The sequence below is a fragment of the Oncorhynchus clarkii genome, chromosome 13 (assembly GCF_045791955.1).
Source record: "Oncorhynchus clarkii lewisi isolate Uvic-CL-2024 chromosome 13, UVic_Ocla_1.0, whole genome shotgun sequence".
NCBI lineage: Eukaryota > Metazoa > Chordata > Actinopteri > Salmoniformes > Salmonidae > Oncorhynchus > Oncorhynchus clarkii.
In genome coordinates, this window is record NC_092159.1 from 23,094,394 (window position 1) to 23,106,276 (window position 11,883).

Genomic DNA, 11,883 nt, shown 5'->3' on the forward strand with positions numbered 1-11,883 from the left:
TTCTTGTCCATAATCTTCTCCTTCACCAGATCTTTCAGAAGACCTGTGTAATCCCCCACTCCATGTTTGGGACAAAATACATCTTCTTCGGGGGGGGGGGGGGGGTATCGGTGGTTGGCATCCAGCGTTATGGTGCATTACCGCCACCTAATGTACTGGAGTGTGGGCCAGAGCCAGGGAGAATCGAAATCCTACTGTACTTGTTAGCCCCGTTTCTCTTAAAAAATATCAACTATTTGAGACTAAATCTAATCTAATGACGTTCTACTCAATATATTTGTGAAACTAATTCCTCATACTAGAGGGAAAAGGGGATACTCTCTCTCGCTCTTTTTCCATTTGAGAGCCACCTCTCTTTCCCACTGACCACACTGTAACAATGCATTCCCAATGGTTTCTGTTTCCTGGCAATAATCACACTTTCCTGTTGGATGCTTTCCGATCACATTTAAAGTCTTATTCAACCGGCTGCGTCCCACCCTTAATCTTGTAAAAAATAACCTCTCTTCTGTCCCTTCCTACCGTCTTCCCCTCCCCGACTTTCCTCTGTACTTGAAATAAATGCCTGCCCTTAGTATCACTATTCCACTGCTCCTGCCATCTTTGCACCACCACTGTCCATATCAGGCTTTTTGCCTTTGCCTTGCTCATTGAAACTACTTTTCCTGGGTCAGTGTCGGAGCTTCCATACCTGCAGAAATGTAGAAACATTTTGCTATTGTGGATAAAAAATACATTATCATGATCCTAAAATACAAGCCCATTGTACCTCTTAGTGAGCAGAGTATATCAATGGATCTGGTATTAATACTTCTGGAAGTAATCATCTCCAAATTTACAATATAATCTGTAGTCAGTGATTTCATTTTACTTAGTCAGTGTTAGTCAGTGTTAAATCGGTCCTGCCAGACAGAGTGAGTAGCAGGGTTGTGATAGAAGCAGTAGAAAGGAACATGGTGATCTCTTCTGTTGGAACCAGAGGTGGTATCAGAGAAAGAGATGTCTTCACATACTTCTGTCTTCACTTCAGTGCAGCTCTGAAACTCCCAACGCCTCCTATAAAGAGCAGCTTACTGTACTGAAACCTTCAGCCAGCCCCACCCCCCCTTCAATAACCAGCCACCCATACACACTTCATCTACTATTTTCATAGTCAATGGACAGTTTAGCAATTATATTTTTTTGTAGCTTTTGAGTTCAATAAGAACTTAATGATTTATCATTATGAAAAAGGGGTATGAATTGTGATATCATTTAAAGGCCTGGAATGTCCTCTCAAAGGTACAACAGGCACTAAAACCGTGGCACGTGTGGCCTTAGAGACAAAATAAAAACGAATGTCCATTAGAGAGCACAAAAATGAATTGTTAGGTCTCAGGAGGATATACAGTGCCTTCGGAAAGTATTCAGACCCCGTGACTTTGTCCATATTTTGTTACGTTACAGCCTTATTCTAAAATGGATTCAATTGTTTTTTTCAGTCATCAATAAAATAAAATACCCTATAATGACAAAGCAGAAACAGGTTTGCTAATTTATAAAATAAAATAAATAAAACATGAAATAATCACATTTGCATAAGTATTCAGACCCTTTACTCAGTACTTTGTTGAAGCACCTTTGGCAGCGATTACAGCATCGAGTCTTCTTGAGTATGACGCTACAAGATTGGCAAACCTGTATTTGAGGAGTTTCTCCCATTCTTCTCTGCAGATCCTCTCAAGCTGTCAGGTAGCTCCACAGTTATTTTCAGGTCTCTCCAGAGATGTTCGGTCGGGTTCAGGTCCGGGCTCTGGCTGGGCCACTCAAGTTCATTCATAGACTTGTCCCAATGTCACTCCTGCGTTGTCTTGGCTGTGTGCTTAGCGCCGTTGTCCTGTTGGAAGGTGAACCTTCGCCCCAGTCTGAGGTCCTGAGCGCTCTGGAGCAGGTTTTCATCAAGGATCTCTCTGTACTTTGCTCCATTCATCTTTGCCTCGATCCTGACCAGTCTCCCAGTGCCTGCCGTTGAAAAACTTTGCCACAGAATGATGCTGCCACAACCATGCTTTACTGTAGGGATGGTGCCAGGTTTCCTCCAGATGTGGCGCTTGGCATTCAGGCCAAAGAGTTCAATCTTGGTTTCATCAGACTAGGTGCCTTTTTGGCAAACTCCAAGCGGGCTGTCATGTGCCTTTTACTGAGGAGTGGCTTCAGTCTGGCCACTATCATAAAGGCTTGATTGGTGGAGTGCTGCAGAGATGGTTGTCCTTCTGGAAGGTTCTCCCATCTCCATAGAGGAACTCTAGAGCTCTGTCAGAGTGACCATCGGGTTCTAGGTCACCAAACAATCCTGTCTCGGAGCTCTACGGACAATTCTTTCGACCTCATGGCTTGGTGTTTGGTCTGACATGCACTGTCAACTGTGGGACCTTATATAGACAGGTATGTACCTTTCCAAATCACATCCAATCAATTGAATTTACCACAGGTGGACTCCAATCAAGTTGTAGAAACATCTCAGGGATGATAAATAGAAACAGGATGCACCTGAGCTCAATTTCGAGTCTCATAGCAAAGGTTCTGAATACTTGTGTAAATGAGGTATTTCTGTTTTTTATTCTTAAAACATTTGCTAAAATGTTTTTAAAAAACAACTGCTTTTGCTTTGTCATTATGGGGTATTGTGTGTAGATTGCTGAGAATATATATTTTTAAAATTAATTTTAGAATAAGACTATAAATTAACAAAACATGAAAAAAATCAAGGGATCTGAATACTTTCCGAAGGCCCGGTATAGACACTAGGTATGGCGTCTTCTTTTCCTCTCAGAAGCATCTTCTGTCTGTCTGGTATCTAATATAACATAATGCATAGAGGTCACAAAACATGTAGCAGAAAACCTTTGTGTTTGAATTTTCAACGTGGACTCATGAGCAAGCTGAATCATGAGCTGGAGTAGAACATCACAGACCACTTTTATTATCACCCCCCTGTGCCATCTATCTGAATGTTTATGCATCTCATATGGCCTATTCCCTCTATAGGACACTACTTTTGACCAGTGCTCTGGTCAGAAGTAGTGTACTATAAAGGGTAGAGGTCATCATTTGGGACGCAGACATGTTTGTAAAAGAATGTGGGTGTGTATGTGCACTGAATTGTGGTTTGAGACCACATGTCGGGTCCTCTTCTTCTGTATCACTGTGCAGCTGTTGTCTCAGTTTCTCTCTCTTGGGGAGCCCCCCCCCCCCTGCACTAAAAATACCCCAGAGATCTCACACCTGGACAAGTGCAGAGGACATCACCGCACACTCATTAGGCACCTCTGAGAATGAGAGAAATTATTGCAAAAGTCTACCATTTTTAATTGAAGAGGGAAATGTAGCCCAAGGAGTGAGACACAATTGTCCAAAATAATTCAAAATAAGTCATGGCCCATGGAATAGTCAATGGCCATGTAAAATCAGAAAAAAATACTACTTCAAACTTGACCTATTCCGAAGAAATGTCTGAGAGTAGGATTATCCTGAATACATCTTGTGTTTATTCAGTTCATACGTTGTTGGAACGTTGTCTTGAACATTTCAAAGATGCCTTTGAAGATGCTGCTGCTGACCATGCCTCGAGACCTCCTGATTTTGGGGTTAAATGATTGAGAAAGAAAAGTCAATTACTACATGAGAAGAAAAACATAACGTCATCTTCTTCATAACAAATACAAGGTCAAGAAATGAAGATAATGACCGATGATGTGTTGTTTGAGACGTTCATTACCAGGTATAAAGCTGTGTAACACGGTGGCTGACAGTATTAGAGTTTAAACCTCGTGTTGACTAAAACAATCACCTGCACTCATGGAGTACATGTTGACTCCTTTAGGAGAGCCAGCAGAGTCCCCATTCCTCCAATGAAATAGGTGGCCGAACCACCCCTCAGTCTTTGGGGCAAATGAGCTGGCGTCATTGGGAGGTGGGCCGTTGACTTTTGGGGACTGCCTAATGGCAATGGCGAGAGCAATAGCCTGGGAGATCTACTCATTAGCCACGGGTGGAATGGCGATGGTCTGACAGGAGTAATGGAAGGGTCGTATCTCACGCCAAAACCTTGTTCCTTGTTGAAATGGCATCCTCATCCTCCGTTGTATTGTTAGCTTCGGTAGTGTTGTCCTGGCCATTCGACATGGGTGGAGGTCTATACCTCACTCCAAACCTTGTCCCGTGAAATGGGCTTCTCATCATCTGTGGGGACATGGTTGGATATCCGTATGTTGTCTGTAGGAAAGGAGCTTACGGGCCTTCTTCTCCTTCCTCTCTCTCTTCTCCCCAGGTGTGTGCATGGGCATGGGAAGGTAAGGGTGGCTGGGCTGACTGTAGACTGCTTGCACCTTCCCTCCGCATGTCCTCCTGGATCTGCCTCAAGGTGTTTTCCCAGCAGCACTGAGTACAGCACTTCGGACTCTTCACCCATCTGACAGGGCTGTAGCTTGTCCACACAGGCGCCGCACCAACTGACACTGCTGCCCGTTGTCGAGGGGTGTGCCGACCTGGAGCTGGTTCACATAGGTGGTGTTTGCAACCTCCAGTGAAGCTTCCATGTAAACGGTGGACGTGGCGGGGATCTGTGAGGACACCTGCAGGTCACGGTCGGGGAGCAGTATCACCGTCTAAAGTGTCCTTCACGTCTTCGAGTTCAAGTGGGTTTTTTTTGGTTCCCATGAGGGAAGGCCTGTATGTTGTCACAGAGTGGTGGTTCATTGTCAGGAGGGCTATCGATAAGTTTGTCGTCCGAGGGGTTTGGCTTTACCCTCCGTAGTCTGTAGGACATCATCGCTGGATGGAGCGTTCATCTCTTGAGAGGGCTGGTTCAGGTTCATCTCAGGAGTACTTTGAACCACCGGGAGGACCTGCAAATTATCCAAGACAAGTACACGGCATACTCTGTAATCATCATCATGTTCATCATGAACCAATACTTGGCTGACGATACTTTAACCTGGACGCGGAAGAATGTAGCCAAGGAGGAAACTCCATGGACTTCCTATAGACGACATCAAGTTCTTTAACAGAAAAAGGGAGGCTTCACAGTCACAACATGGCCATTGGAGCAGCTTTAGGATTTGGTTGGAGCTTCTTTAGGATTAGATAAGATTTCTGATCCTAATTAGTGATTGTCAACAAACAGAATTGCAGCTCCTCACACCCGCTACCCGCTACATGACGACCGTCCCCTCTGAGGTCCCGGCATTTGCCTGCTACTATGCAGCAGAGAACCATTGAGGAGCGGCAGAGCATCAACGCCATCCTGAAGAGGAGCTAGCTCAGTGGGGCCACGCAACAGAGAACCATTGAGGAGTGGCAGAGGAAGTTGGATGAGGTGGAAGTCAGGGCCTTGTGGATGGAGAGAGACCTTGAAGAGACATGTCATCAACTGAAGGGAGAGCAGAGCAGGACCTCCCAGCTGGAGAAGGCTCTGAAAGACAGACTTAAGATCAGCGAGGAGTCTGAGACCAGGGCCTCCCAGCTGGAGAAGGCTCTGAAAGACAGACTTAAGATCAGCGAGGAGTCTGAGACCAGGGCCTCCCAGCTGGAGAAGGCTCTGAAAGACAGACTTAAGATCAGCGAGGAGTCTGAGACCAGGGCCTCCCAGCTGGAGAAGGCTCTGAAAGACAGACTTAAGATCAGCGAGGAGTCTGAGACCAGGGCCTCCCAGCTGGAGAAAGAGATGGCAGATATGGAGGCCAGGCTGCAGGGTGAGGAGAGCAGGGCCTCTCGGCTGGCCAGAGCTTTGAAAGAGGAACAGAACGCCTGCGACGAGCTAAGGAGTGAGCCAGGGAAAATTGAGGAGAAGAAGAGTTAGCTGGAGAATAACTTGGCTGAAAGTGAAACAGGCTCGACTATCTGCACCCAACTGAGGAGGGAGATCCAGGCTAATGTGAACAAAGTGGAGCCGTGGCAGGCGAAGAGGATCTCCTTTGAGCAGCTCAAGGCTGAGCTGGAGGGCAAGATGGCAATAATGGAGGAAGAGAGGCATTTCCGAAAAGAGCCTGGGGCCGGCACTGAGCTATCCACAAAGCTGGTGAAAGCGGAGAAGGAGATCGGCAGACTCTGGCAGCCCAGCGGCAGTCTGCAGAGGAGAAATCACTGCTTTGAAGATTTGATTGAGATAAACCAAAGTAATTTGTTAGGTAAAGAGTTAGCCTGTTTATATTCATTGTGACACAAGCCAATGTGTGATTATGATGCGTTATGCTCTCTTTCAGATGCTCAGCAATAGGTGGGGTGTTGCTGCCTTCAGAAGAAGATTGAAGAGAAGATTAAAGGCCCAATGGAATCAAAAACCCAAATTCCCTGTGTTTTGTACTGTAACGAAGTGGCCCTTTCTTGGTGTCGATCGTGCCAGACCAGACCACACAAACCACAGTTTAAACTAAGGTAGCAAATTGTTGAATTTCTAAGATAAAAACATGCCGGGTGACGCTGGTGTGTGAAGTGGTTTGAACTACAACTACCAAAGGACAAGACTATACCACGTGGAACATTGGCTACACGGCTGGAAATGGTTCAACTCTGAGACTATCGATTCACTACACAATAAGTGAGACACGAATTACTGGTCTGTAGCTAGAAATGACGTAAACCTAGGACGAGATTACCGACAACCGCCGAAACATCTATTCTATGAGAACTCTCAAGTAAATCAAATCAAATCAAATGTTTTATTTGTCACATACACATGGTTAGCAGATGTTAATGCGAGTGTAGCGAAATGCTTGTGCTTTTAGTTCCGACAATGCAGTAATAACCAACAAGTAATCTAACTAACAATTCCAAACTACTGTCTTGTACACAGTGTAAGGGGATAAAGAATATGTACATAAGGATACATGAATGAGTGATGGTACAGAGCAGCATAGGCAAGATACAGTAGATGGTATCGAGTACAGTATATACATATGAGATGAGTATGTAAACAAAGTGGCAAAAAAAGTGGCTAGTGATACATGTATTACATAAGGATACAGTCGATGATATAGAGTATAGAGTACAGTATATATGCATATGAGATGAATAATGTAGGGTAAGTAACATTATATAAGGTAGCATTGTTTAAAGTGGCTAGTGATATATTTACATCATTTCCCATCAATTCCCATTATTAAAGTGGCTGGAGTTGAGTCAGTGTCAGTGTGTTGGCAGCAGCCACTCAATGTTAGTGGTGGCTGTTTAACAGTCTGATGGCCTTGAGATAGAAGCTGTTTTTCAGTCTCTCGGTCCCTGCTTTGATGCACCTGTACTGACCTCGCCTTCTGGATGATAGCGGGGTGAACAGGCAGTAGCTCGGGTGGTTGATGTCCTTGATGATCTTTATGGCCTTCCTGTGACATCGGGTGGTGTAGGTGTCCTGGAGGGCAGGTAGTTTGCCCCCGGTGATGCGTTGTGCAGACCTCACTACCCTCTGGAGAGCCTTGCGGTTGAGGGCGGAGCAGTTGCAGTACCAGGCGGTGATACAGCCCGCCAGGATGCTCTCGATTGTGCATCTGTAGAAGTTTGTGAGTGCTTTTGGTGACAAGCCGAATTTCTTCAGCCTCCTGAGGTTGAAGAGGCGCTGCTGCGCCTTCTTCACAATGCTGTCTGTGTGAGTGGACCAATTCAGTTTGTCTGTGATCTGTATGCCGAGGAACTTAAAACTTGCTACCCTCTCCACTACTGTTCCATCGATGTGGATAGGGGGGTGTTCCCTCTGCTGTTTCCTGAAGTCCACAATCATCTCCTTAGTTTTGTTGACGTTGAGTGTGAGGTTATTTTCCTGACACCACACTCCGAGGGCCCTCACCTCCTCCCTGTAGGCCGTCTCGTCGTTGTTGGTAATCAAGCCTACCACTGTTGTGTCGTCCGCAAACTTGATGATTGAGTTGGAGGCGTGCGTGGCCACGCAGTCGTGGGTGAACAGGGAGTACAGGAGAGGGCTCAGAACGCACCCTTGTGGGGCCCCAGTGTTGAGGATCAGCGGGGAGGAGATGTTGTTGCCTACCCTCACCACCTGGGGGCGGCCCGTCAGGAAGTCCAGTACCCAGTTGCACAGGGCGGGGTCGAGACCCAGGGTCTCGAGCTTGATGACGAGCTTGGAGGGTACTATGGTGTTGAATGCCGAGCTGTAGTCAATGAACAGCATTCTCACATAGGTATTCCTCTTGTCCAGATGGGTTAGGGCAGTGTGCAGTGTGGTTGAGATTGCATCGTCTGTGGACCTATTTGGGCGGTAAGCAAATTGGAGTGGGTCTAGGGTGTCAGGTAGGGTGGAGGTGATATGGTCCTTGACTAGTCTCTCAAAGCACTTCATGATGACGGAAGTGAGTGCTACGGGGCGGTAGTCGTTTAGCTCAGTTACCTTAGCTTTCTTGGGAACAGGAACAATGGTGGCCCTCTTGAAGCATGTGGGAACAGCAGACTGGTATAGGGATTGATTGAATATGTCCGTAAACACACCGGCCAGCTGGTCTGCGCATGCTCTGAGGGCGCGGCTGGGGATGCCGTCTGGGCCTGCAGCCTTGCGAGGGTTAACACGTTTAAATGTCTTACTCACCTCGGCTGCAGTGAAGGAGAGACCGCATGTTTTCGTTGCAGGCCGTGTCAGTGGCACTGTATTGTCCTCAAAGCAGGCAAAAAAGTTATTTAGTCTGCCTGGGAGCAGGACATCCTGGTCCGTGACTGGGCTGGATTTCTTCCTGTAGTCCGTGATTGACTGTAGACCCTGCCACATGCCTCTTGTGTCTGAGCCGTTGAATTGAGATTCTACTTTGTCTCTGTACTGACGCTTAGCTTGTTTGATAGCCTTGCGGAGGGAATAGCTGCACTGTTTGTATTCGGTCATGTTACCAGACACCTTGCCCTGATTAAAAGCAGTGGTTTGCGCTTTCAGTTTCACGCGAATGCTGCCATCAATCCACGGTTTCTGGTTAGGGAATGTTTTAATCGTTGCTATGGGAACGACATCTTCAACGCACGTTCTAATGAACTCGCACACCGAATCAGCGTATTCGTCAATGTTGTTGTCTGACGCAATACGAAACATGTCCCAGTCCACGTGATGGAAGCAGTCTTGGAGTGTGGAGTCAGCTTGGTCGGACCAGCGTTGGACAGACCTCAGCGTGGGAGCCTCTTGTTTTAGTTTCTGTCTGTAGGCAGGGATCAACAAAATGGAGTCGTGGTCAGTTTTTCCGAAAGGGGGGCGGGGCAGGGCCTTATATGCGTCGCGGAAGTTAGAGTAACAATGATCCAAGGTCTTTCCACCCCTGGTTGCGCAATCGATATGCTGATAAAATTTAGGGAGTCTTGTTTTCAGATTAGCCTTGTTAAAATCCCCAGCTACAATGAATGCAGCCTCCGGATAAATGGTTTCCAGTTTGCAAAGAGTCAAATAAAGTTCATTCAGAGCCATCGATGTGTCTGCTTGGGGGGGGATATATACGGCTGTGATTATAATCGAAGATAATTCTCAAAGGTAGATAATGCGGTCTACATTTGATTGTGAGGAATTCTAAATCAGGTGAACAGAAGGATTTGAGTTCCTGTATGTTTCTTTCATCACATCATGTCACGTTAGCCATAAGGCATACGCCCCCGCCCCTCTTCTTACCAGAAAGATGTTTGTTTCTGTCTGCGTGATGTGTGGAGAAACCCGTTGGCTGCACCGCCTCGGATAGCGTCTCTCCAGTGAGCCACGTTTCCGTGAAGCAAAGAACGTTACAGTCTCTGATGTCCCTCTGGAATGCTACCCTTGCTCGGATTTCATCAACCTTGTTGTCAAGAGACTGGACATTGGCAAGAAGAATGCTAGGGAGTGGTGCACGGTGTGCCCGTCTCCGGAGTCTGACCAGAAGACCGCCTCGTTTCCCTCTTTTTCGGAGTCGTTTTTTTGAGTCGCTGCATGGGATCCGCTCCGTTGTCCTGTTTGTAAGGCAGAACACAGGATCCGCGTCGCGAAAAACATATTCTTGGTCGTACTGATGGTGAGTTGACGCTGATCTTATGTTCAGTAGCTCTTCTCGACTGTATGTAATGAAACCTAAGATGACCTGGGGTACTAATGTAAGAAATAACACGTAAAAAAACAAAAAACTGCATAGTTTCCCAGGAACGCGAAGCGAGGCGGCCATCTCTGTCGGCGCCGGAAGTATGAAAGGTCCAACCAGGGTGACTTGTTGCTCTAAAACACAGATTGATTTGGTGTTCAGTAATAAACCAGAGAGAGTGACTAAATCAGTCAATATGGTTACTGGGCTATCTGATCATCTGACAGTTATAGCCAGATAGCTGTCTAAGAGCAGGTTTAACCTCTCTACTGTTAGAAAGCCGGATCAACTAATAACTAAGAGTGAATTAAGCTATTTTGAAAACGCAATTAAGGGAATGAACTGGAATGATCTCTTGTCCTATACAGACGTGGAAGCTGATAGTCAAGTTTTTCTATCCACAATCCAGACTACAATAAATGGTTTCCTAAAGAAAATCAAATCCAAACCAGTCCAAAAGAGCCCTCTTCCTTGGCTAAATGGAGAAATCTGGAAATTGATGAAAGAACGAGATTATGCTCTAAAAATAGCCCTAAGATCCAAATTAGAGCATGACAGACGTAGGTTTACCATGTTGAGAAATAAGGTGATGAAAGAAATCAGACAAGCCAAGGCAAACTTTTTTATTAACATAATTGGTGAAGCAAAGGGAAATTCTAAACTGATCTGGGAGAATCTAAAAATGTTAACAGGGAAAGACCATAGTAACACTGCAAAAAGACTAGACATCATGAAGAATAACAATCTAACACAGGATGCAGTCGAAATAGCAATAGCCTTCAATTCCTACTTTATTGACTCTGTCAGGGTTCTGACACAGAACCCCTCCACTTGTTTCTTGGGCTCAGTGCTAGTAAATTATGCTCAACCTGTCTTCATCATAAGGGAGGTTTCTGAGTCAAAGGTGAACAAGATGATTAGCTCACTAAAGAACTCTAAAGCCAAAGATGTGTTTGGGCTGACTCTACCTTTCTTAAAAACTACAAAGAGTCACTCATTGGCCCCATTACTAAGGTCACCAACACATCTATTGATCTCGGGGTGTTTCCAAGGGTATGGAAGTCGGCCATAATAACGGCCATCTTTAAATCAGGCGACCCTGCTGACGTGAGTAACTACAGGTCCATTAGTATTCTACCTGTGGTGTCAAAGGTTGTTGAAAAGTGTGTAGCAGAACAACTGATTGCCCACCTCAACAACAGCCCCTTCACATTACACTCCATGCTCCACTCCATGCTTCCATGCTTCAGAGTGAAACACTCCACAGAAACGGCCAACTGCTTTCTTCTGGAAAATGTGAAGTCCAAGATGGACAAAGGGGGCGTTGTTGGGGATGTGTTTCTGGACCTAAGGAAGGCTTTTGATACTGGTAACCATGAGATTCTCATTACAAAATTGTCCAAGTTCAACTTTTCCCCTGATGCCTTGAGATGGATGAAATCATACCTTGAAGGCAGAACTCAGTGTGCCAGAGTGAGCAATGAGCTGTCGCCCACTCTTAGCTATGATGTGGGCGTGCCCCAAGGGTCAATACTGGGGCCCCTCCTGTTCAGCCTGTACATTAATAATCTGCCTTCTGTCTGTACTGGGTCTGAAGTTCAAATGTATGCAGATGATACAGTGATATATGTGCATGCAAAGAGCAAACAACAAGCTGCACACGAACTCACTACTGTAAATGTCCAGGTTACAAAGTGGCTCAGTGACTCGTGTTTGCATCTCAATGTGAAAAAAACTGTTTGCATGTTCTTCACAAAGAGGGCAACAGATGCTACTGAGGAAGATGTCTATGTGTCAGGGGAGAAGCTCCAGGTGGTATCCGATTTTA